The sequence below is a fragment of the Acanthisitta chloris genome, unplaced genomic scaffold (genome assembly GCF_000695815.1).
Source record: "Acanthisitta chloris isolate BGI_N310 unplaced genomic scaffold, ASM69581v1 scaffold195, whole genome shotgun sequence".
Lineage (NCBI taxonomy): Eukaryota > Metazoa > Chordata > Aves > Passeriformes > Acanthisittidae > Acanthisitta > Acanthisitta chloris.
Window position 1 is genome coordinate 135,456 of NW_008672997.1, and position 25,668 is coordinate 161,123.

At 36.3% G+C, this 25,668-nt stretch overlaps 1 pseudogene; it reads right to left on the reverse strand.

The window, feature by feature from the left end:
* Window positions 1-141: 141 nt before the first annotated feature.
* The window catches only part of LOC103802267, a 41,909-nt pseudogene continuing 16,382 nt past the window's right edge, over window positions 142-25,668 (reverse strand).

Sequence of the window (25,668 nt, forward strand, 5' to 3'; positions counted from 1 at the left end):
GAGCACAGAGTTTCAGAGAAAGAGGACAGCACTCGAGTTTTTCCTGGGAGAAAAAAAAGAAAAAAGAAAAATTAAAGAGAAGAGGAGGAGAAATTTTAACTCTATGTTAGCTCCCAAAGGACAGAAGAAAAAAAAAGGTTGTCAAACATCTGGGGCTGTCAAGAGACTAAACAGAACAAATTGCAAATTAACAAGAGGCCTCACCTTACTGTTCAGAGAAAGAGGACAGCACTCGAGTTTTTCCTGGGAGAAAAAAAAGAAAAAAGAAAAATTAAAGAGAAGAGGAGGAGAAATTTTAACTCTATGTTAGCTCCCAAAGGACAGAAGAAAAAAAAAGGTTGTCAAACATCTGGGGCTGTCAAGAGACTAAACAGAACAAATTGCAAATTAACAAGAGGCCTCACCTTACTGCTATAACAACCTATAAGCCACCCTCTGGGTCCTGCCCAGTATGAATCTACTTTCCTCCCCCATAATGGATCTCTTGGCTGTTCATGTTGGTACTGTGAATTCACCTTTGAAATATTGCTGGTTGTCATCTGTTTTTTATTCCAAATTCATGCCTGCAACTCTCTTTCCTCTTTAAAACTCTCAGTTCTGATGCTGCTTCATATTTTGTTCAGCACATGTCTCTCCCCTTACACCTCTAGGATTGCAAATGTATATGATTTCAGAGGTGATTTCTGAGATAGTTGTACCTCCTTTAAAACTTCAGGAATTAGAATCAAATGTCTAAAAAACTCAGTTTTCATCTTTATTTTATTTTGGTAATTTAATTTAAAACTGTCTTTTAAATTGTATAATACCTATGTCTATTAGAAAATAGAAAAAATGCAGCAGTCAAAAATAAAGAGGGTAGAAAAAGAGCAGAACCCAAAAGTTGTGTATTGTTTTTGTTGCTGTTATGTTTTGTCTTTTAATGGGATTTTTCTTTAAATATATTTCACAGTATTTAGATATTTTAAGGCATAATTTTTTTTTCTTTTATACTGCTTTTTTTTTCCCACGTCTGTTATTATTTTCTTCATGTATTCTTGTTTCATTTCCCTCAGTTTTCTGCAAATTGCATTACAATTTGGCCCCAGCATTCTTCTGGAATAGTTTTTTGGATCTACAATATTTTCTCTAGTTCTTCTCCCTCTCTTTTGGAACTGCACAACATCAACATTAGTCAAGACTGATAGAAGTGCAGAAAGTCAGCAAGAATATTGATTATGAAAAACAACAATAACAAAACACAGGACTTTTTTACTTAAATGACTGAAATCTTTATGGTATTTATAGCAGTAATGTGAGAATCAACAGCTTTGTACTTGCAGGTTCTTTGTGGAAGTGGCTGAAAAAGAAAAATTCAGCTCTGTCATAAGAGAGAAAAAATTTGGCCTTTGCTACAACTTTAACTAGAACAGAAGAAATGGTAGGAACCATTTCCTTGTCTGAGCAGGAATATCTTAATGTTACTCTAACACAGGTGTGAAATCAATAAAATTCATTCAGAGACGGCAAATTTCTCAGGTTTTTTCAGTTTGCAATGAGCCTTAGCATGCTAACTGATATTGGGGGTCAACTGAAGCTGGACAGCAGAAAATGTTATTATCACCCAGCCCTGCAGTAAATGCAGTAGATCTGCTATGCCTGTGCTGGAGCTGTAGTATTTGGCAGAGAAATGGAGAGACAAACTAATTTTAATCTATTGCCATAGGTTACCCAGACTCTTTTAACCTGCTAAGGCTCTACACACATTCAGCAGTTTCATCCAGAGTCTTTACAGCAAAGAGATGTAGTTAGCTGGCAAGGTATGATAGCAAACACACTCTTCTCTGTACTGTGCAACCACTTGCAGTGGGGTTAATCAGAGCTCAGATACAGTCAAGGGATTTTTGCAGGCAACAGGAAAATCTAGAAGGTAACTTTTTGTTGAGATTTATTCAGGAACTTGCTCTAGAAGTTGAAAGCTGAATTATTACATAAGAAATCTTAACTTTAATCTTTAGTCAGTGCCTGGATATGCTACTTTGGAGCAGACACTTCAAGACTTAGTTTCTTGATTGTGAGAATGTGCATATAGATCCATTACAATGAAATATGTACAGAAAAGAAAAAAGAGAGAAAAATCAGAAAAAATGCAAACAACTTTTTGATATACAGAAATTGCACTAGACTTCCATGATATAGTCAGCTATCTTTTTACAAACTTTTTAAGAATTGTTAAAAAAAGAGATCAAATTTAAAAATTATTTTCCAAATAAGAAAACCACAATCAATTAAGTTTCCACTCAGTAACTTAGTTCTTATATAAGAAAGCAAAACTGACGTAAGACAAACACTCAGTTTTTATCTGAAATTTTACTTTTCTTTTCCATTCTTATTGAAAAGAATACTAGTGTTCAAAGAGATTTGTCTTGATTTTGTGCATTCTAGTTTCTATACTTGCGTGTTCTTCTCTTTAAATATTTTCTAGAATTATTTTTTTAAACTTTGTTTTAGGATTTTAAAGTTAGTAAGGACTGTACCTTCTCAGTGTCTGTAAAGCTTAACCACATATTGTAACTGCAGTATTACCACAATATAAATACTTACACAAATATATTTTTGATTGTAGAACACTGTTTAGCATGTCAACACTTAATCCAAATTCTATTTTTTAATAAAACTTAAGCAAACTTTATTTGGTTTGGCACATTATGTCAGATGATAGACAGTCTTTATGCAAGATCCATGAGGAGACCACAACTATTTACAGTATGCAAATGATATGTAAATATGCCCTTGTTTTCAGACAGCATCATTGATGCTCAAGGATATCATGCCTTCCCCAAATGAGATGCAAAGAATGAAAAATTCTCCCAAGTTCAGCAACTGCCAAACTCCACTTCTAGCAAGGTTGATTTTTCCTGGCCTTGCAAGCTGCATACGAAGCCCCCTGCATGTCTGAAAAGCATGAGACATTTATTCTGTAACTAAGCAGGGCCGATAGGTCCCTCTGAATGGTTCAAAGGTAGAAGAGAACAAAAGGTAGAGGAGACCTCCCTAGGAGATCTCACTGCTCTATTACCGGAGGGAGGATGGACACACACCTTGATCATTCAGTGACCTTTTGATTTCAGCTTCAAAAGAGCTTCATATCTTCACATAGCCAGGGATTTCAATCAGGCAGAAGCCCATGTGCTGCATTCTACTGCACGCTATGCTCCTCTGCCATGGAAACCTCACTTGAACTTACATACGCCTTTGAGCCTTCTCCAGAGGGAATACTTAAATGAAAGAGGTAATTACTTGGCCAGCCAGTCAGCAGGTCTCAGACATATTTAAACTAAAATTTGCAAAGAAAAAATCTCATAATTCTAAGAGTTAGGCTTGCTTACCCCAGATTTTGTCTTTCAAATCACAATTTTACAGGCAAAAGATAGCAATAGCACTAGTAAGCAGCAAAGTATAGTTCTGAACAAAGAGTAATGACATCAAATGTCCAATGTCCATAAAGAAGTCTAGAAGAAAGGACGATAGGGATAGTTGTGATTCTTCAATGTTTATAAAAGCAACGATGTGAAGTACACTGGGTGTGTCCATGACATATTATTTCTTTCTCACTTAGATTTAAGGATTCAAGAAATATGACCCAAATTAATTCTGTTATGAGTTTATAGGTTAGGCATCAGATCCTGTGCCTGTATAGCATTGCTAAATTTAATAGAAATCAGCTCATTAACCTCCTCAGAGGTTCTTGTGCTAAATATTATATGAGCTGCTTTGTGTTCATCTTCTATGTCTCATATACTTCATACAAAAGAAATCTAAGAAGTTTCTCCTTCAGACTGCGTTCAATATTTTATGTGCTGAACAAACAGAGAGACTCAGTTTCTTTGCTTTCCTTAATCTTTTCTTTTTTAATGTAGCACGATTTAAAATAATAGGTATTATGTGAAGTGGCTATATCTTAACAGGTTTCTGTTTTTTCCAGCAATCCCGTATTGTTTTAGATTATGTGGGCAATATTTTCTATGTAATTTCCAAAACTCTCTTTCAACTGTAAAAAAAATTGCAATTATTTTGCTGACATAAATGGAGGTCCAGTAATTATTAGCTACTTATTTTCATGGTGAATTGTGAATAAAGATATTTACTCATTTATTTTACTAATTTGCTAGTCTGTATTTCATTTAATTTCCACCTAGAAACTATGAGGAATTTGGTCCCAAACACACATGTGTTTCAGAAACTGGTGCACACTGAGCAATACCCTGCTTACTGCAGCCACTTACTATGCTAAATGTACATTAGTCTCCTGTAATTTCTTCACTAGAATTGCCTGCAGCTTGCAAAATGTTACATATCCATAGCCAGTTTCCATTTAACAGACTGAGATGAACCAGGTACACACCCAAATTCAGTGGTTATTCATCTCCATTGCACAACACATTTGGGGAAGAAGCAATGGATACAGATAAACAACCCCCTCACAGTTGGAGTAAGAGCGAAGAAACATTTCTCTAGGCTGTTTCGTCTAACTCTTTCTCCCTCAATATCCCTGACCCAATATATTTAGTCTTGAAAGAAGATTCAATGTAATTTAATTTCCACTTACCCACATTTTCTTAGCCCTTCGTACATTTTCTTTTCTTATTAATTTAATATAATAGTGCTTTCCTATCCACAATACTGTCTTTGTTCCTCAGTGGAATTTGCAGAATCATAGAATGGGTAAAGTTTGAAAGGACCACTATGGGTCATCTGGTCCTAGCATTCTGTTCAAACATGGGATTGAATCTAGATGTTTCTTGAAGATCTCCAGTGAGAGATTCCACAACCTCTCTGGGCAATCTCTTCCAGTGTGTGGTCAGCCACACAGTAAAGACCTTCCTCATATTCAGGTGGAACTTCCTGTGCATGAGTTTCTGCTCATTGCCTCTTGTCTTGTTTGGCACTATCAAGAACAGCCTATTTCCATCTTCTTGGCACCCTCACTTCAGATACCTACAGACATTGATAAGGTTCCCTCTCAGTTGTCTTATCTTGAGACTGAACAGGCCCAACTCTCTCAGCCTTTTCTTGTAAGGAATTGTCTTTTTCACCCACTGCTGGACCCACTCCAGGAGCTCCATGTCTTTTTTTTGTATTGAGGAGCCCAGAACTGGATACAATAGTCCAGATTTGGCCTCACTAGGGCTGAGCAGAGGGGCAGGATCACCTCCCTCTACTTGCTGGAGATACTCTTCCTAATGCACCCCAGGATACCATTTATCTTCTTGACCAAAGGGCACACTGCTGGCTCATGAACAGCTTGTTGTCCAACAGGTCCTTCTCCACAGAGTTACTTTTCAACAAGTCAACCGCCAGCCTGTCCTAGTGCAAGGACTTACGTCTCCCCAGTTGCAGGACCTTGCATTCGCCTTTGTTGAATTTCAAACAGCTCTTCTCTGCCCATCTCTCCAACCTGTTGAGTTTTTTCTGAAGGACCGCACAGGACTCTTGGGTATTGACCACTCCTTTCATTTTGTGTCATGATGAGCTTGCTGAGGAGAAATTCTGCCCCTTTGTCCAACTCATTGATAAGGAAGTTAAACAGTACTGAGCCCAGTAGAGAACCTTGGGGACGGCTACTGGTGACAGACTTCCAAATAGACCCTGTGCCATTGACTACAACCCTCTGAGATCTGCTGTTCAGGCAGTTTTTAATCAAACTCATGTCCACTCATCCATTCTACACTTTCTCAGTTTGCCTATGCGGATGTTGTGAGAGACAGTGTCAAAAGCCTCGCTGAAGTTGAGGGAGACAGTATCCATTGCTCTATTCTCATCCATCTAGGTAACCATTTTATAATAGAAGGCAACTAGGTCAATCAGCTATAACATACTTTTACTGAATCCATGCTGACTACTCCTAATCACCTTCTTGTTGTTCATGTAGATAGAGAAATACAGAATGGGGCATTTCACCACCTACCAAGGATCGACTGGCTGGTAATTCCCTGGGTCCTTCTGGTCCTTCTTGCTGACTGGGATGACATTTGCTTTCTTCTAGTCCTCAAGAGCCTTTTCTGATCTCCATGACCATTCATAGATGATCATGAGAGGCCTGGCTATGATGTCCAACAGCTTTCTTAGCACTCGTGGATGCATCCCATCAGGGCTCATGGACTTGTGGATATCAGCTCTGCCTAGGTTCTCTGACCAATTCCTCCTTGAACAAGGGGAAATCTTCCTTCCAACATTTCTTTACCCTAGTATCTTGGGTCAGAGATATCTGGTGGCTGACCGTGATGGATACTCTAAAACTTCTACTTCCTCTGTTACACTTGAAAGCATTTCCACTAGCCTTTTAGTCTGCCTCTCAACCTGCCAACACTTTTCAAGTGGCATAGCATTGCATCAAATCTGAAATGAATGAAATGAAACATTTTTATGTAATGCTTCAGCTTCTCCTCTGCTTTTAATATTTCACTTTATAGTGTGGTCTGAAGGATAACAGATTGATCAGTGATTTCACTGTCTGTCTTACCCTCAGGGAAGGATGGGAGACAGATGCTACTCTCACTTTTTCTCTGCTCCCCTGCTCATTGTAGAGAGGCAGCAGCAAGTGAAGGAATGAGCACCCAAAAAGCCTTACTTAATCTAGGAATGATTCACAATGGTTTTTGTGTTCTTGGTGGTACCTCTCAATGTGTGGCTAAGAGTATGGGAGGGTGTCATGTTTTAACCTCAGCTAGCAACCAAGAACCATGCAGCCACTCACAAACTTCCCGCCAGTGGGATGGGGGAGAGAACTGGAAGGTTAAAAGTGAGAAAAGCTCCTGGGTTGAGATAAAGACAGATTCACTCACAAACTTCCCGCCAGTGGGATGGAGGAGACAACTGGAAGGTTAAAAGTGAGAAAAGCTCATGGGTTGAGATAAAGACAGATTAATAGGGAGCACAAAAGCTGCACACACAAGCAAAGCAAAATAAGGAATTAATTCACTGCTTCTCAAGGACAGGCACATGTCCAGCCACCTCCAGGAGAGCAGGGCCCCATTAGCACAAAAGCTGCACACACAAGCAAAGCAAAATAAGGAATTAATTCACTGCTTCTCAAGGACAGGCACATGTCCAGCCACCTCCAGGAGAGCAGGGCCCCATTAGGCGTAACGGTTCCTTGGGAAGACAAATGCCATTACTCCAGATGTTCCCCCTTCCTCCTTCTTCCTCCCGCCTTATATACTGAGCATGATGTCATATGGTGTGGAATATCCCTTTGGTCAGTTTGGGTCACCTGTCCCAGCTGTGTCTCCTCCCAGTTTCCCATGCATCCCCAACTTCCTTGACACCATGACAGTATGGAAAGTGGTAAAGGCCTTGACTCTGTGTAAGCTCTGCTCAGCAATAACATAAACATCTCTGCATTATCAACTCTGTGCCCTGCACAAATCCCAAACATAGCCCCATACTAGCCACTGTGAAGAAAGTTAACTCTACTTCAACCCAAACTAGCACTCAGGGGAAAGTATTCAAATTGATTGCCAGAATGGTTGTAGCTAAGCTTGGAGAGCAGAACAAGGGAGGAGAGGGATGGAATATCTTGCTAAAAATTGAGGGCTTTAACCCCATTTTGGGACAAATCACTGTAATTTGTCCGTGCTGCAAGGTGAAATCCCCATGCAACCCGCTGGTTCTTGTACAACTTTCTAAGAGGCAATTCAATACCACTCTGCCACTGGAGTGTTGTAATTGTCCACTATGTATAAGATGAGTTTTCAGCTAGGAATAATTTTATTTCCGTTTAATCTACTTCTATAGCCTATTAAAAACAAACAAGCAAGGTCTCCATGCTTAATGAAAAAGAAAAGATGAACTATAAGCATCATGACAGAAGTATAAGCTTTTCAAACCTTATATTTTAAGGGGAGGAAGAAAAAATATCAACTTTATTTTTTGCCACATTCTCATTTCCATATAAAATTTACACAGCATGCAGTAAATCAGCTTAAAGATAAACTGTTAATATACTTTGCTTGCAAAGGGCAGACCATTAACAGAAAGTTTACTTTAGGCCTTTAAAATTCTTCTCCTATCTTCCGTTCTCTCTGGCTCTGAGACCTCAGGGGATGTAATCCCTTAAAATGCAGCTCATCTTCAATTAGCAGAGCGAACATATGTACGTTCTTCACTGAAATCCCCAGGTATCATGCAGTGCAGTTCACTTCAGATTTTACAGTTAATTAAAGCCTCATACACACTTTCTGATTCTCCAGCTGGCACTGGAGAGTTTTAAAGCTAAGACCACTTTAACTATAACTCAGTTAAAAAGCTTGCTAACAAACATTAATGTCCATGTGGCTTTCTTGCTGACCAACACACTGTAACGGGATGTTTATAACCACTGATCTCCTCCTAACAAGAGAATGAGTGAAAATTGAAATTGCAAGAGGGACAAGAGTTTGAACTGTCTGCTTGAAAATAAACCCCCACAGATATCAGAGTTCACTGGGAAAATACCTTGAAAATGTGCAAATGAACCTTGAGGGGAAGTTAGAAAATATTCCAGTTATAACCTTGAAAAATAATAATTAAAAAGTACCCTTTTCTGAGTAATATGCTTAGATCTTGTAGTAGGCAGATGTGACTTGCTGATATTCATGAGAATAGATGGCATGCTCTTTGAAGGAAATAAAACACATTGTTTTCTGTCCAACCCCTTTCAACAGTCACTAAATATACAGCATGTGTTCAAACTCTTCTTTTATATTTAGTGCCCTGTGTAAGGAATATGTATATAATAGATGCCTGACAGCCAGTAGCATCTCATAGGATGAAGATTCAGTGTTAAAATTTTTCAGTTTTAATAGACAATTTCCTAGTCGTATTTCACTTCAGAATAGAAATTCTGATTAACTCAGTCCTTCATCTTCCTTTTTTTTTTTTTTATTGCCTCAGCTAATATTGATCCTTCTTTTACTAGATTGTTCCAATCCCCTTTCCCCACTTCTGATTGCTGTGTCTCTTTTCTCCACTTTTCTTCCATCTTCCCTCAATATCCAACTTTTATCTTTTTAACATTCATGCACTCCTTCTGAACTTTCACTGGACTGAAGGTCTTTGATCATGGCATAATCTAATACTTCAAGAAGTTATTGTCTGAAGAGTGACTGTAAAAATGTCACTGCACTGTTATTCCCCCATACATCTCAATGTGTGGATGATCTTCAGATCAACATGACTTTTGTTACAAAGGAAAATATTTTTACTCCTTATGTTTAAAAATATCACAGTAAATCAGGTGACTACAGACACCAGTGTTTAGAAAATTAATTAATTTTTTATTTTTTTTTTTAAAGTGAAGATACTGAGAGATAAAGTTTGTCAGGCTCATTAAGTGACTGGAAGACTTAATGAAGACATAGGTCTTCATTCTGTCTCTGCTGTTTTGAGGTAAAAGAACAAAACAAAAAATACATAAATTAGGCCCTATGTTTCTTCTCACCTGAGTGGCCCCAGACCCGTCATAATTTTTGGTTTTGTTTTTTTTTTTTATTTTTAATTAAAATATGGCTGAGGAAACCATTTGAAAATTAGCCCAAACATACTGTGCTCATGAGTATTTTGCCCATGTTTGTTGAGGGACCTACCTACAACGTTTCTGCAAAGACCATGCTGGGGCAAGTCACCCTCTGTTAGTGTTGTTTGTGAAACAAGGGATCTGCAAGAACTGGAATGCACATTGCAAAATGGATTTGCTTTGTTACATATCTCACAAAGTCCAGGGGCATATAAAGTTAGATTTAGCTTAATGCTCAGCCACTCAGAAGTTTAGGAAGCTTATGACAAAAGAATGATGAGGATTTTTTTACACTTGGAATATTTCTGTTTCTGAAAGTGCCAATAATCATGTATTAATTATTGCATTGATACAAGAGCAGGATGGCAATCTACAATACCCTTTCCTAACTTTAATGTTCTTCCTGTGGTAAAATGCATATAAAAGGATGTGTATTTCAGAAGCCATTCTTTTTGTGGAGGCAGCATATACTTGGCTACTTTGGAAATGCTGTTCTTCATAATGTCTTCTCAGGTAAATCTGCTGTCTAAAACACTGGCAATCTGAAAACTACCTTACTATGGGTACTAACATCCTGGGCATCCTTGCTGGAACATTTTCTGGATATTCATTATTTTCAGCCTATTTCTGCAGTTCCAAGTTCAAATGGTTTATGAGGATTATTTTCTTTTTGTCCCTGTCCCTTATTTAGTCTCTTTCAGAAGAGAACTGCTTGTATTTCTTTGATGTAGAAAAGGAATCTGCAAAAGCCGAGAAAGATTCATGGCTAGAAATGTCAGATGACATAAATCGGCATATGCTTATTAATTGCACTAGGCCTGTGCACCTTTAACTTGACCTGTTTCTATATCTGCAATAACATGATCTCATTTACTATTCTGGTGTCTAGCTTTAACCCCAGCTAGCAACCAAACACCATGCAGCTGCTCACACACTCCCCCACCAACAGGATGGGGGAGAGAATAAGAAGGGTAAAAGCTAGAAAAGCTCATGGGTTGAATAAAGACATTTTAATAGAGAAATCAAAAGCTGCACACACAAGCAAAGCAAAACAAGGAATTATTTCATTGCTTCCCATGGGCAGGAGGTGTTCAACCATCTCCAGGAGAGCAAGGCCCATCACGCTTAACGATTCCTTGGGAAGACAAACGCCATCACTCCAGATGTCCCCCCTTCCTCCTTCTTCCTCCCACTTTATATACTGAGCATGATGTCATATGGTATGGAATATCCCTTTGGTCAGTTTGGGTCACCTGTCCCGACTGTGTCTCCTCCCAATCTCCCATGCACCCCCAATTTCCTTGCCAGCATGAAAGTTCAGAAAGCAGCAAAGGCCTTGGCTCTGTGAAAGCAATTGCTAAGCAATAACAAAAACATCTCTGTATTATCAACTCTGTGTCCTGCACAAATCCCAAACATAGCCTCATACTAGCCACTGTGAAGAAAGTTAACTCTACTTCAGCCCAAACCAGCACATCTGGATATCTTTTTATTACTTGTGGTCGATTTGCATTTCTGTGGGGCTGTTTGCTTTGTCTGTGGTCATATTTGGAGCTGAGAAAGAAAAATTACATTATATTATAAATTCGAAACTATTTAAATAAGAATAACTCTTTCACAGAAAAAATGACAGTACTCTGTAATTTCCTGTTTTATGAAACCTTATAGCGCTCCTGTGTTCTCATATTAATAAAATGACTTGTCAAACCTAGTCCATTGCTGGTAATGGAAATTAAAAACCTTATTCTTTAATTCGATGGCTACCTCCCAACAGAATATCAACCCACTGCAACTTGACAAAGTGAATTTGAAATGAAAGTGAACTGTAACTACTCACCCTAATAAAATAACAAGTTTGTAGCATGGGTGTTTCTACAAGGTCGGGGGAAAATATTGAAATCACAAAATCTTAGATTTCCTGTTAATATTATACAGTAATATAATTTCTTACAACTCCTTTGCCACAGATTATGAATGCTGAGCAGGTTTATTACAGATTCTCAGGATTCTTAGTTAACTGCCAATTGGGAAGGAAGGCAAGGAAAGGAAATAAGGTATTTTCCATGTAAAATGGGTATTTTTTTGCTCACTCACCTGCAAAATTAGTGCTGAGAAAAGAGAAATTACAGAAATAAATGTGTTCCTTCTCTATCTATCCATAACAAGATTTCACCTTTGTATATGAGAGCTGGAGAACTTGCTACACAGATTTTCCAATTACTCATCTTTGATTTTTCCAGATTCTGGGAAAAATAAGAGATTTTTCTTTAAGAATACATTCCGAATTTTATTTTGTAGAATTGCTTTAATAGAATGCAAAGTGTAAAACTCTGTTTAACTTGGTGGCCATACCAGAAAATGGGCTAGATTCCAAATGCTACTTATATATATATAAAATTTCTTTTTGGCATAATATATATTGCATTTTCCATCTCAACAGATTTTAAAAATTAGCATACTCATTTAGCATTTTAGTCTCTTTTGGTAACTGAGTGTGAAAGCCCTAATCAGATTAGAGGAATTAAGAAAAATTACATGGGTAAATACTAAATGATGAAGAAAAGCTTATGTATCATTACAGAATAATATGATCTGAAATATCTCAGTACTAATCATCCAGAAGAGAAATGCATTTGGATAATGAAATTATACTTTATAAAAGTAAAAAAAAAAATAATCAGGAAGCATTTAACATAAATTCTGCATCATCTATAGAAACCTGTTTAAAGTTATCTTTTAACATCTGTAATTTTGTCAGTGCAAACTTGCCTACATTTATAAGATACACAGGGGAGTATTTATGATTTAGGCTTGGATTCATGTATATCAAATACATTTGTGGATGACGTCCTTACTAACTCAGTAATGCTCTGAATGCCTCTGATATGGTTAGTGATGTAAATGGGCTACAAAACATATTTTGTTAAAGGAAGATATGTGATTGCTAGAATGAGCATCAGAGGAATGTGAAAACATAGTTGTGCTTTAAAAGAAACAGTTATTTTCTATAATTTCCAAGTGTATTTATACTTTTTGGAAGAGGTACTGTGTGTGGTCCTCATACATTTCCCCCTTCCCCCTTCATTAAGCTCATGTCAAGGCATAAACATACTTTGGATCAGGAAGGATTTTGTGTGCAAGAGAGGGAAAAGGTACTCAGTAATCTGTGATTGTCAGGATTTTGTTGGAGTGCACAGTTGTCTAATAAACCTTCACTCTATTACGCCGTTCTGATTTTTACTTTGGTTCTTCATCTGTGCCTGTAACACCTGACCTGCTTGCTTCTTCATTTATTTGTGTTTATGAAAAAAGCCAGCACTCTGACTTTAATAAATTTGATTTTTTAAATTTCTTTTTAAAATCTAGTGTTACCTTTAGATGTTAGCTATATGTATTTTAAGATTATCTTTAGAATATAAGTCACAGAATAGCATGGGAAAGGCAAATTCAGTTAGAAACTGGAATACAATAACACATATACTGTATGGTCTATAGAAAATCCCTAATAAACAATAATATGTTAGACCTTATTCTTCTTCACAAAAAAAATAAAATATACTTTTGCTAGTGACTTCTTTCTAATTTTTTTTTTGGCCCTGCTTTAATCTTCCCTCCATAGGTTGATTTTCATAGTTGCTGAAAAGGATTACAAATATTTCCTTCAGGATTCAATTAAACATTTTTAATCTGTTCATTTTGTGGGGGTTATATTGTTTCACTTTTTACCACAGAACTTTCAAGAAATCATAACCTGTGAAGAATGATGCTGAAGGTACTTTCTGATCATCTCCCATTATATTTTCCCTTAATCAGATATTTAATATAGAGGACATGATTTTATTTTATAGTAAAACTGATTTGACAGTGTTGGGTCCTAAAGCATGTATAAATTTCCATATGTTATATGTCAATAAGAGCTTGCATATCTGACAAATAAAGACAAGTGGTCAAGTTTCCTTTGCAGTGATAAAATAGGCATGTGGTCATGATCCCTTTGCAGTGTTGTGTCTTGAAGGACAAAGGGTAAGAGCTGAACTTAAACATGACACTGTTTAGATCCTAAATATTAGTTACACTGACTAAATAGAGATTCTTCGAATAAAAATTCTGATGTTTTCTTCTTGCAATGTACCAGATGTTGAGTCATCTAACGTAGGAGGTTTAACATTATTTATTTAGATCATTTGTCTGTCATTATATTCCCTTATGCCATACAAGTTTGGAGGTAAATAAGAATGTTAGATGAAGACAGAGTTTTTCTGAGAAAAGCAACTTCATGCCATATTTGTTTAAATATTTTATGAAAACACAACAGAATCAAGTGTAGGGGCTTTTTTTCTAAAGACATACAAATGCTTGATAAATAACAGACATATACAGATTGTGCAATAGGATGAAGAAGATGCCTGCTTTTTTCAGATATCTTTGTGGTGGCATTTCAGATTAAAGGGACTGATCAAGAGTTTCCAGATATCAGAGTAAAGATCACTGAAAAAGCCAAGAGAAACAAAGACTTGCCCATCACTAAGAAAGACATCTCTGCCACACAGGTTGCTGGGGTACTGCAGGGCAAGAACAAAGGGTTTTGTTTCTCTGATCTGTGTCAGAAGGCTTAGTACTTTTTCAAGAAAATGGTCATAAAGTAGACAACATTTGGAAAAGGATAAATCTATAAGGAAAAATAGATGATGGAGAAAAGTGAGATATGCTTGCTAAAAGAAATTACTTATCTCAGAACCAAACGATCACTCTAAAGATTATGATCTTAATAAAATTCAAAATTGTTTATTAAATCAACTTTATGTAGTAAACTTCTTTTTACTCATTCTTTCATACGCTTCTTCTATGGCATAATTTTCATACTTGGAGGGGTTGGGAAAGAGAACACAAATACTATTGCTTTTGTATTTGACCAGGCATCTTATTAAATTAAAAACTCAGGTTTGGTCTTTACTAATCCATCTATAATAATTGCTTAACAGAAAATGATAACAGTGAGATTTCCAATAAGGAAAAGAAAGAATAAAGGTTTAAATGACAAGGCATGTTTATAAGAAGATTGACCTAATATTCTAATAAGCACTACTGCCCCAAGATAAAGATGGAAAAAAAGACACTTTAAAGATGAGCTCAGCTTCAGAAAAAAAAAAAAAAAAAAAGAGGAAAAAGAGGAAAAAACATTCTGCAGTTTGATCTCAGTCTTTTACAGTCAGTCTTATAATTTATACAGCATGAGTTAAAGTTACAAGTGTAAATAGGGCACAAAATATACCTTTTACAGAACATAACAGAGTTCTCAGGAAAGCAGATTTAAGGCTTATACAAATATACACAGTAATCTATTTCTGAAATAGTACTCAGTTTCCTCTTAAAGACAAATAAAGAAAAGACAAACAGATATTCTGGAGATGAAAAAGGAGGTTCTCCATTTCCTGAGTAATATTGTCAGTTGAATGCAAAACTATCTGTAAAACCTAGTAACACTGAATTTCAGAGCCACAAATGGCAGCACTTGAATGTTCTACACATATTGCAGAAACACAGTTAAAAAATATTCTGGCAATGATGAGAAGAGTTTGTCCAGCTAAATAAGATGGTATACTTGGCATATTGAACCAGCTAGGTGCCACAATGAAGTATAAAGAAAACTCTTATGGGATTAAAATGAGGGAAATCCTGAAAACTTGAAATGATAAAAAGTTGATTGCTACACTCAGTTTTCTGTGAGCTCAGCAGCTCTTAAAATAAGGTTATGGGCAGTGAGGATCCACAGGTGCTGCTCATTCCTCAGTATTCCATAAAAATATTGTGGGTCACAAGCTATAAAGTACTAATAAAGTCTTTCTGCATTTCTCCCCAGTAGAAATTAATCATCTCATATGAACATCTAGCATTCCTATTGAATTTAATGATTTTCTTATTACATTTATTGAAATATACTTGTAATTCTCTTCCCCACTCTTTCAAACACCACCTCAGGGATAATTGGGGTTGAAGGTTTGCTGGAGTTTATATCGGTGTTGTTTTGAATTAACAAAAATGGGTCTTGACTTACCTTCTGCTAGTCGCAGGAAGCTTCATGTGCATATATTAGTCGTATATTTGGTTTATACATTTTATAGTTAGCAGCACTAATTTATTTTTCTCTTAATGTTGGCAAGATCTTCCCACAAATCTTGTTTGTGTCTGATTTATTGATAGCATTCATTGGGGTATGATACTGAAGAACCCCATGAGAAAAATCCTATTAAAATATAAGAAACTATTTATGCTATTTAGAATCACTCTTTTACTAAGTACTTATGTAATGGGAAACCTACAGGGTAAGGCTCAAATTACATGAGAGGCTTTTCTGATAAATGCAGAAAATAAAGGACTGAAAATGTTCATTCATGGAAAATGTAAAGCTGCTAATTAACCTATTTGACTAAAGACTGCACAAGGAGCTCCAAATTTGTCACTGAAAAATCCTTGATTCTGAATATGAAAAAGAAAAAAATGATTACCAAACTCAGTAGATTTGCCATTTCTAAAAAACATTACCACCTCACAAATAGATTATGTTTGCTTTAATTAACACCATGTTCTGATGACAACACACCATGCTGTCCATATGCTCCATTTTGATAATAAATGAGGCACTAACTCTTCCTGCTTGTAGCATTATGGCAGATGCTGCCCTTCCCATGCCTTCTCATGCTGTCTTCAGTCTTTGTTTTGCTGCTTTTATTCTCTGCCTTCAAGGAGGTATTTTTTCATTTTTTTAAATCAGAAAACTGTGGTTTGAATACATAAATAGGATAAGAAAGACATAAGGGAAAGGGAAAGGGAAAAGGAGGAAGACAAAAGGGATAAGGAAAGCACAAAGGGTAAGGGAATGGGGACAGGAAGGATGATAATGATTCAGGGCAAGAAAAAATTAATTCTGTAAGCAAGGAATCTCTTTTCTCATTGTTAACAACTTCTGCATTATGGTAAATACATCTAACAGTGTATTCTTCATGGAAACAAATCAATTTTGAAATAACTAATTAGCCACACCAGAAGTTGTATAGATTTGAAAACCTCCTTGACCATCTCATACTGTTAAATTTTGAGGTTTTGGTAGCTTCCTTGAAAGTAGAGACTCCTTGGGTTTTACTTGAGACATATCCCTTATAATATGCATAACACCTATGGTTCTCAAGTGTGAAAGCCTTCTTATTCAGAAGGACTGAGGAAGACATGAACTTGGACAAACAAAAAAGATGTATGAAAGGATGACAATGAAGAATGGTAGGAAGGTAATGAAAGGTCAGTAATAGGTGATTCAGATACTGGATCACTGGCAAATCTCACTGAAAACAAGGACAATCTTTCCATTCTTTTAAAGGAACTTTGGATGAAGTCCAGACAAAAAGAAAATTAAAATAAAATACAGTGTCTGGAAAAAAAAAAGGAAGATTACATTAACAAATATTGATCAGAGAATTGTAACATTTTTAGAAGAGTAGGAACAAAAGATTTGCAAGCAATATATGCACACTAAATTTTTTCTAAAATTGTTACTGCTTATTCCATCATTTACTCTGTACCACTACATGAAATAATGATTACAGATTTAGTGGCATAGACATATCTTGGCGAAGTGGTCCCTTCTGTAACCATGTTACCTATGTTAACTAGAATATTGCTACTAATCGCATAGAAAGGTTGGAAATCTTTACTTTTAAAAAAAAAAATTGTTAGGCATTAAAATTAAAGAAAAAGTCTCCTTAATATGTAGAAAGAAAAATCATGCAGGAAAAGGTGGAAAACGAGAAACACAAAATATAACAATGGGGAGATATTCTAAAAAACTTATTTTATTCAAACTAGGGTATTTTGATACTTTCAATGGCTTGTTTGTTTTGGTTTCTAGAACCCGATACAATGGTTTGGACTTCCAGAAGAAAAAGAAGGGGAAAAAATCCTTACAAATCTCTTTATTTATGACTAGGTCACCTTTAGAACCAAATTGCCCATTTTGTCAAATTTATAAAAGACACATAATGTAACTTTAAATTTGTGTATGAAGAATTCCAGCCTATTATCCTGTAGTGACATATTATGGAAGAATTAACATTGCAGGAGGTAATGGCAACGTTTTCACCACCAAACACTATCACACAGCTCTATACGCAAAGGAACTTGATGAACAAAGGAATGAAGGCATTAATATCAAATTGTCCAAATATTACACTTCGGTTCCAAGGTGTGATTTCATATGGTACATATCCTTGTAAAGGCAACATTTGTGTGTTTGGGAATTTTTTTCCCCTCCATGGATGATCCTGGGTACTAGCTGTGGGCAGAACTGCTCTGAAGGCTGTTCAGGTGAGGCAGGTGTTGAAGCCAGTCACAGGGTTGCAACATGCTTCAGGACAAACAAACGGGGCTGGGGCTCCTTGAGGCAGGCACCCACCCCACTGATGGTGTGTAGGGGCTTCCCTGGATTTTGGCTAGCCAGAAAGAAAAGAGCTACCTACACTCCAGTGCCACTGCTACTGGCAGCCTGTTTTCATCATGCATCTGAATCAATCTCCAGGAATATAGAAGCATGAAAACAGAAGTAAATGTACAATGCTATAAAAGTAGGTAAATTTTACTTGGTGTCTGTGCAGATGAAGTTATGAAAGAAACAGTAATGAACAGGCAAAAGCATCTTACCCTGAACCGATCAGTATTATTTTGTGGGAAGACATCATCAGAGACACCCATGCCCTTTGGAAGCTGAGACAGTGTCTAGACTTCAGCACAGTAACAAGACACTAATTCAAATGGCAAAATACAGAATGTTGCTCCTGTAATGCTGTTCAAATCAATTAAAAAATGTAGATCAATAACATCAAATTAAATTGCTTAGGGATTATTTAGAGGCTTCTCTTTTCCCAGCAGTCACATGTTTAAGGACTGTCACAAATTGTTCCATGTATTAGGAGCATCAACTAGGCAAAACAAATATATTATTTGCAAGTAAAAATGTGCTAAAGTAACAGCTAAATATAGGCAATATTAAGTCATGCTCTGGCAGCTGCATAGCTAAAAAATGAATGGAGCTTGTTCTCTTGCTCCCTCTGCTCCTAACCTGCCTTCTGCATAGATTATTTTGTAAAACTTGATTCTGCATGGGGCATTTGAACAGTCTTTGATTTTCTCAAGGACTTCAGTGAAACCAAGCTTTACGTTTCTTTGCTATGATGTCAGAAGTTTTGGAAAGGGGATACTGTAGCCTAACATCTGACCTTTCTTCTGAACTCTGGCTTGTGATGTTTGGTTTTTGTAAATTTTATTTCAGTGGTTCTAACGTGTTGTCAAAATACTAGTATTGAGGTTCCTTCCTTATTCTTATCAGAGTGCTTTCCCTATTTATCTGAGTCTATACTTCTGCAGTGCTGCAAACTGCTATTTTTCTTATTATCACAAATACAGGCAGTATGGAGTATTTCACTGTCTGTTTTATGAAAGGCTGATACAAGCTGTCAGATTTTATTTATCATGGATACCATCTCCCATTAATTAATAACAATGTAGCTACCTGCTTTATTTTCAATTGTTCTAAAACAATTCATTGTCACATGCAAAATGACTTTGACCTGGAGCAAGAGTTAGAGAGAAGCACTCCTGATGCTGCAGATGAGTGTGCAAGAAGGGGTTGATATCCCAACAGTGAAATATAGGAAACATTGCCAATATATTTTCTAAAGCAAGAAATGTTGGGATGTTTTTGCATCCATGTTTAAGATGGGACTTGTCCTTTAAGAGATTTCATAGGTTTTGGGATTCAGAAGTTTTCCTTAAAATTAAAAACCAGAACAACCCAAAACTTGCAGAAAAGAAAGGATTTCAAAGTAATTATTTTAGAAAATCTCATGACTTCTGACTCATTTCAAGACTCATAATAATGCCCTAAGTTCCTCTTTTGGATCGTCTGTGATTGATGTTAATGGCACTATTTCTGTTCCCTTAAGTTAAGCAGCATTTGTAAGAGACAGAGATAAATGAATCAAATAATGTTGAATCAGAACTGCAAGAGGAGAGAATAGCTTTCAATGAAAGATAACTCCTGCAGTTACTATTTATGAACCAAGATTAGATATCATTCAATCTTGTGCCAGTGTCTCAGCACTTCTGCTGGCAGGTCCCTCACCCTGGTTCATATTTCCAGAGGTGTTGCCTAGAGGAGACAAAAGTGCTCCCTCAGCTTCTCATGAGAATCCTTGAACCGTATGTTTTACCCCTTATCTTGTTACTATTGTTCTTCAAGTGTCAAAACACATCATGAATACATAAAATAGAAGGTTATTCTTCTAACCTGAACCTCCTTGTACAATTAGCACAGAGACATGATTCTATTGATGTAATTACATTTCTAGCAATCTAAAATCTGTGTTGTACCATATGTTCTGGTACACAAAGCATTTAATGTAAAACACTATCCCTTGGTATTCAGCCTTCCCATTTCCTTCTGAACAACATGGTAACATTCTCAGTGTTTTTAAAAGACCTGCTTTAAAGGGTACCCTCTGAAGCTGCATGCAATTTTGTATCTATGAGTATATCCTGTTTTGTGCAAACACCTTAATTCTAATTCAGATGCTCTTTCAATATAACTTTCCAAACTAAGAAAGTCCAGTGTACAGCCCTAAAGTTTTCAGGGGCTTTTTAATATACCAGTTTGGTTTTTAGATGTATTTTTGTGGGGGATTTTTTTTGCTGTTTTTCTTCAAAGAGCTTCTTGCTTCAGTTAGGAATGTAGGCCAGCTAAACATTTTACATAGGTATCTGCACGTTTCCTGTCATGAATGCAGGCAAGGTATTCTAAGCTCAGGACAAATAATTCAAATTACAAAAACTCAGATCATGACAGTATAGACTAATAATTATATATACCATGAAAAAATACTGATAAACTACTAACTTAGATTAACCCGGGTGCACTCAAAAGTTATCTCTCCTTTTTCATTTTCTCAAGAGCGATATCTAGCCTGTGGAATCTGATACAGTGAAATATGAAACAGAACTCCAATCTGACAGAGCTCCTTTTTTTTCTTTTTCTCGCTTTTAACAAGCATTTTGTTTATGTACAAAAGTCAAATGACTTGGGAAAGTTATGCTTGTACTCTTTATTTTCCTTCAAATTTCTATATCCTTTTCCTTTTTACAGTTCTTTCTTTAGTCTTTGTAAATAGTATTTGTCAATGTACTCACCAGACTTGGAGCAGATTGGATGTTACTAAGCAGTATCACCTTGTCAGAACTGAAAGGGCTCCCAAGCCATAACAAGTCAGATGGTTGGTAAACATGAAACACCAACCTTACTCTGCTCTATGGGCTGTTTCTCACACTAGTGCTGTTCACACAGTCAACCTGCAGGGAGTAATTAAGGGTGAGTAGAACTGACAAAGGCTGTGAAAACAGATGAAAAGCTGATATTTTTCATAATTATTACTATATTTATTATTTATTTCCTTTCTGCTTTAATAAAACAAGTTGCTCCACTTCCCCTACAGTGCTCTTAGTCAAAAACAGTGAGGTGAAGGCAAATCAAGTAAAGGTCAGTCCTGTTAACCAGAGAAAAGCCTCAGGTCACTCACTACCATGATCATCATTAAGCAGTGTATCTTTGTGCTAGTTAAATGCTAAATGATTGTAAAGAAAGGGGATAAGTGTGCCAAAAAACAAGGAAACAGAAAGGAATGTAATCTTTTCAGAAGGTTAGAGGTGAGACATGGCATGGTTTATTGTATGAGTGCCATCACAGGGTTGGAGAGCTCTGGAATGCAGTGCAGAAGTTTCCCTAACACTTCTGAAGTAGGACAGAGATTGTGATATAGGGAAAACAGCAATTCTAAAAGAAAGAAAAAAAGGAAATCAATATGTATTAATACATTAGCACATCAGTCAATTAAACTTGCTAAACATTGTTAACTGGTGAAAGGACATTTCCTTTTATGTGCCTGGTGGACAGATTCTTCCTGAAGCTTTAACTAACAGAATAGGACTGCACTGAATTAAAAATATACGGATTTGCTAAATCAACAACTAAGGAGACTGTGGGTTGTCTCCTGATACACATGAATAGAAACATCCTGTTCTGTATTAACACAATCTGGTATATACATGCCCTCCTAAACTTGTGAGGTTTTAGTAGTACTGGATTCCCACACACACAGCACCCCTCACAGAATAGCTATGTAGTTTACTGAAATACTTTGAGGGAGCAGGTTATTGTTTGGTTTTGGTTTTTGTGGTCATTTTAGTTTGGGGGGGAATTGTTTCATGTTTGTTTCTATTTCTGCTTCAGTGGAAAAAAGAAAACCCTAAGCAATGGCTTCTTTGAGCACAGCATGCCAATCATGCCTTCTTTTCACTAGTTTCATGCTGTGTGCTAAATCTTTATTGTGCCTTTACCATACAACAGGCCTTTGTTCTGTTGAGCCTAACCGTAGTGGGCTATGGAACATCTATGAACCATTTGTTCAATCATCTAAATGTATACGTGTGCTAAGAAACCCACCTGGCTGATATTCTCAAATGCCCATGTCATGACAAACAAATAAACAAAAATGCCTCAATATATCTAAACCTACCGAAGGTACATCAATGCAAATAGTCAGAGCTGTCACTCGCAAGCCAAATACGTCCATAACTTTTCTTCTCCCACTAGCAATATGATGTATACCTGAGATCAGTTGAAGCATAAGATTTGGAGATGGAAAAGTGAAAGATATGGTTGTTATAAATTTTTTCTGAATTGACAGTGAAAAAGATTTTGTCTGTGTGGAAAAAGTAGGGGAGCTATGGAACTGCTGAAAACAGCTGAAAGAATGAGATTGTAGTCAGTGTCTTTGGGAGGAATCTCTTTCTACCAGAGCTGTGTAAAAAAAGGCTGGGGTGTTACAGGGAAGAGCTCACCCTTCTGCTGCTTCCTCTGCTGTTCAACCGTTTACTGTTCCCTTGTTCATCTCAGCTACTTCCTGCATCCCTGTATGCAAATCAAGCCATCCCTGCCCAAACATACTCCGTGCTTGGCTTCCAAAAATTCTTTCACACATTGGTATGGCTATAGGCCCTTTTCCTCCATGTCTTCCTGACCTTGTAATAGAAGTTAATCATGCTTTAATTGAGGGCAAATCTGTATCTTTAGGCCTATCCATGAGCAATTGAGAGTCACATACTTTTGAAGCAGAGAACTTGCATAGGCAACTTGCAGCTACAAAGGTTCCTTTAGGATGAGGCTCAAATCACACTTTTTTACTTCATTCCTCTCAATCTAGAAATTCCGTAGGACATTGGAACCTTGTTAAATTGACTGTCGTTCCTTGGAAGTGGCACTTGTCCTGCTTTTCCAGGTGATTCAGTTTTACCCTGAAGTTGTCATATCTACCTACATCTTTGAGTGCAGTGTAGACCTGGCACCTATTAAACTCTGGTGTGTTTACCCAGTGAATGGCTATCATTGGTAAAGAATTTTATTAAGTTCATGATGTGGACATAAGTTCAGTGGGTGGACATAAAACATTCTACGAAGGTCACTAAGGAGCCATATAGAGAGATTAAGCCTTTTGATTGTTATTGGCTGTATCACTGTAGAAAATAAAATTAAATTATTGTTCTGGTGTGAATTGAAAATTCTTTTTTAGGATTGTTGGTGGGTTTCTTTTACGGAAATGATTTTAAATCCTACCATGCATAAATTATCAGAGCTGCTTTCAGCACATTTTAATTTACTCATAATTTAAATGCAACAATTTTCAAAAAAAAATTAATCCCCTAACTGGTCCTCTTGAGATTTGCATAAACATGTTAAATATACAAACTGTCTCTCATCTGAACTCCTGACTTTAAAGTTTCTCTTTTCTTCCCTTTTTAAACTATGGCTCTATCCTCTGGAGGAAAAAAAAGGCTCCAATATTCCTGCTTTGTTTTTGAAGACCATTTTAAAAGATGCTATATACTATTCCTCCCTGATAATAAGAATACAGAAACACTGTTTAAAATGAACTTTAAAAATTTTCTAAAGGCATTTCAGAGCTCAGAGTAAGGTAGCTTTTCCCTTCTCCCCAAATATGAATATCCTTCTCTTTCTCCCTTCCATACAGCTGGAGCTCAGAGCAAGAAGAGAAGGAACGAGTAAGTGAAACTTACCCTGGCTCAGTATGCAGGACCATCAATATTTAATCATGGATTAGTGACAGGTTTGAGTTTTAGTATTTCATGACCCATCTGACTTCAAATGGATGCTTTATCACATTAGAAAGATGAGAGTCTTCCCTTGCTATGAGAGATGGCAATCCTTCCTAGGTCTGGCAGACTGGAAGATATTGGGTCATAAAATCTTGAAACTGGGAAGCAATCTTAGGCTATATTTAGAGGTCTGCAAAGTTTGTTGTTTATAACTTCTCTCCTTCTCACCCTGCAGAGTTCAAATCAAGGTTCAATTTTAATCTAGAACAAATAAAAGAATAGCCATAGGATTCAAAATTTTTAATGCTATTCTGATGAAATATGCAACAGAATAAAATGAACCACAATGAAAATATAAGAGTCTTATTAACATTTATGCTGCTTTATCCTTCCTCTTTGGAATAATGCTGACTTAACACATATCTCAAGGTGTACACGGGCAAAATCAAACACACATGTCTAAAAATTATATGCCTTCAGCCACTAATGGTCAAAAACATAACTCATAAGAGATTCAGGCTTGAAAGACCTACTTTCCACTTCAAAATCCATTGAGCAACATTTAAAAATATATTAAGATTTCACATCTTATACTCAAAAGTTAAGAAAGAAATGTATCCTAAAAAAAGACAGAGAAGTAAATGTGGTGGGAAGAAAAGAGATGAGAGAAGAGCAGAAACAGCGCAGAGAGGGAACCACAGCATCCTTTTACCTGTTAACTGGAATTTGTTCTGGAAATACCAGGAGGCATCTAAACTCTTCTGATTTTGTTTCAGCAGTGCTGCTTTCTAGTTGACAGGCATATTCATCTGTGCAGGAAATCTTTTTCAAAACTGAAGACAACCAGATGGCAACACTAACAACTTAACCAGAAACATAGGAAAAGTCATAGAACAGGAGATTTTATGAAATACACATGGACAAAATGAGCTTTAGGGAAAGTGTTTCCTCAGCCACAGCAAACATACAGTTCTATGAAACTGTGGTGAGACAACAAAATTTAAAATAATTATATTAGGATAAGTAAAAAAAAAAGCAAGTTCATTTCTGCTTATTTTTTATGTGATTTTACATATAATCTACATATATCAAGTACAGGAAATACGATTTTATATATATAGTCCAATCAATAAATATAAAAGATTAAACACTATTTAGTTATTAAAGTGCATATGTTTGAGTATGCACTCATATGGACACATTTACTTTTATGTGTACAAATACTTTATTTGTAAAATATTTTAAACAAGATTTTATGTGCACAGGATTAGAGATTAATTATCAGAGTGATAAGAAGATAGGCTGAACATATTTGAAAATGCAGTAAACCAAATTCTGTTCTTGCTAACACTGGCACACTTTCATTAAGATAAATCTGAAAAGAATTTCATCCCATTAGTGTATGTTTAGTCAGGTAAATCTCTTTAATAGCATTAAATCTCATTTAGAAAGTTCACAGTCCATAATTAGCTGTTTCTTTGAAAATAGTTGCTAAAAAATGTAGTTTCAGAGCAGCTTACAGTTCAAATAATATATGTGCATGGAATAATTGATTTGTCCAAACTTGCCAGTTTAAGACATTGTTCACAAATGAACCTTAAAATTCACATGATTTAAGTATTTGTTTTGACAAAAGCACCAACTATTAAATAATGCCCTGACCTTTAGGAAAAGTTGCTTTCAATACTAAAATTAAAGCACAGGTTTTAAGATTCAGTCACTAATCTCTATAAATGGGCAGAAAGAAAGCAAAGCAAAAAAAAATAAATCCCTTGAAGTCACATTCTGTCATTCCCGTTCAACTATTCTACTGTGTTTCTGTCCTTTACATTTAATTTTATTTCATTATATGTATCAAGACTAATTTTTCAACAAACCATTTTGTTTCTGCTCATTCATTTATCTGACTCTTTGACCATTGCCTTTTA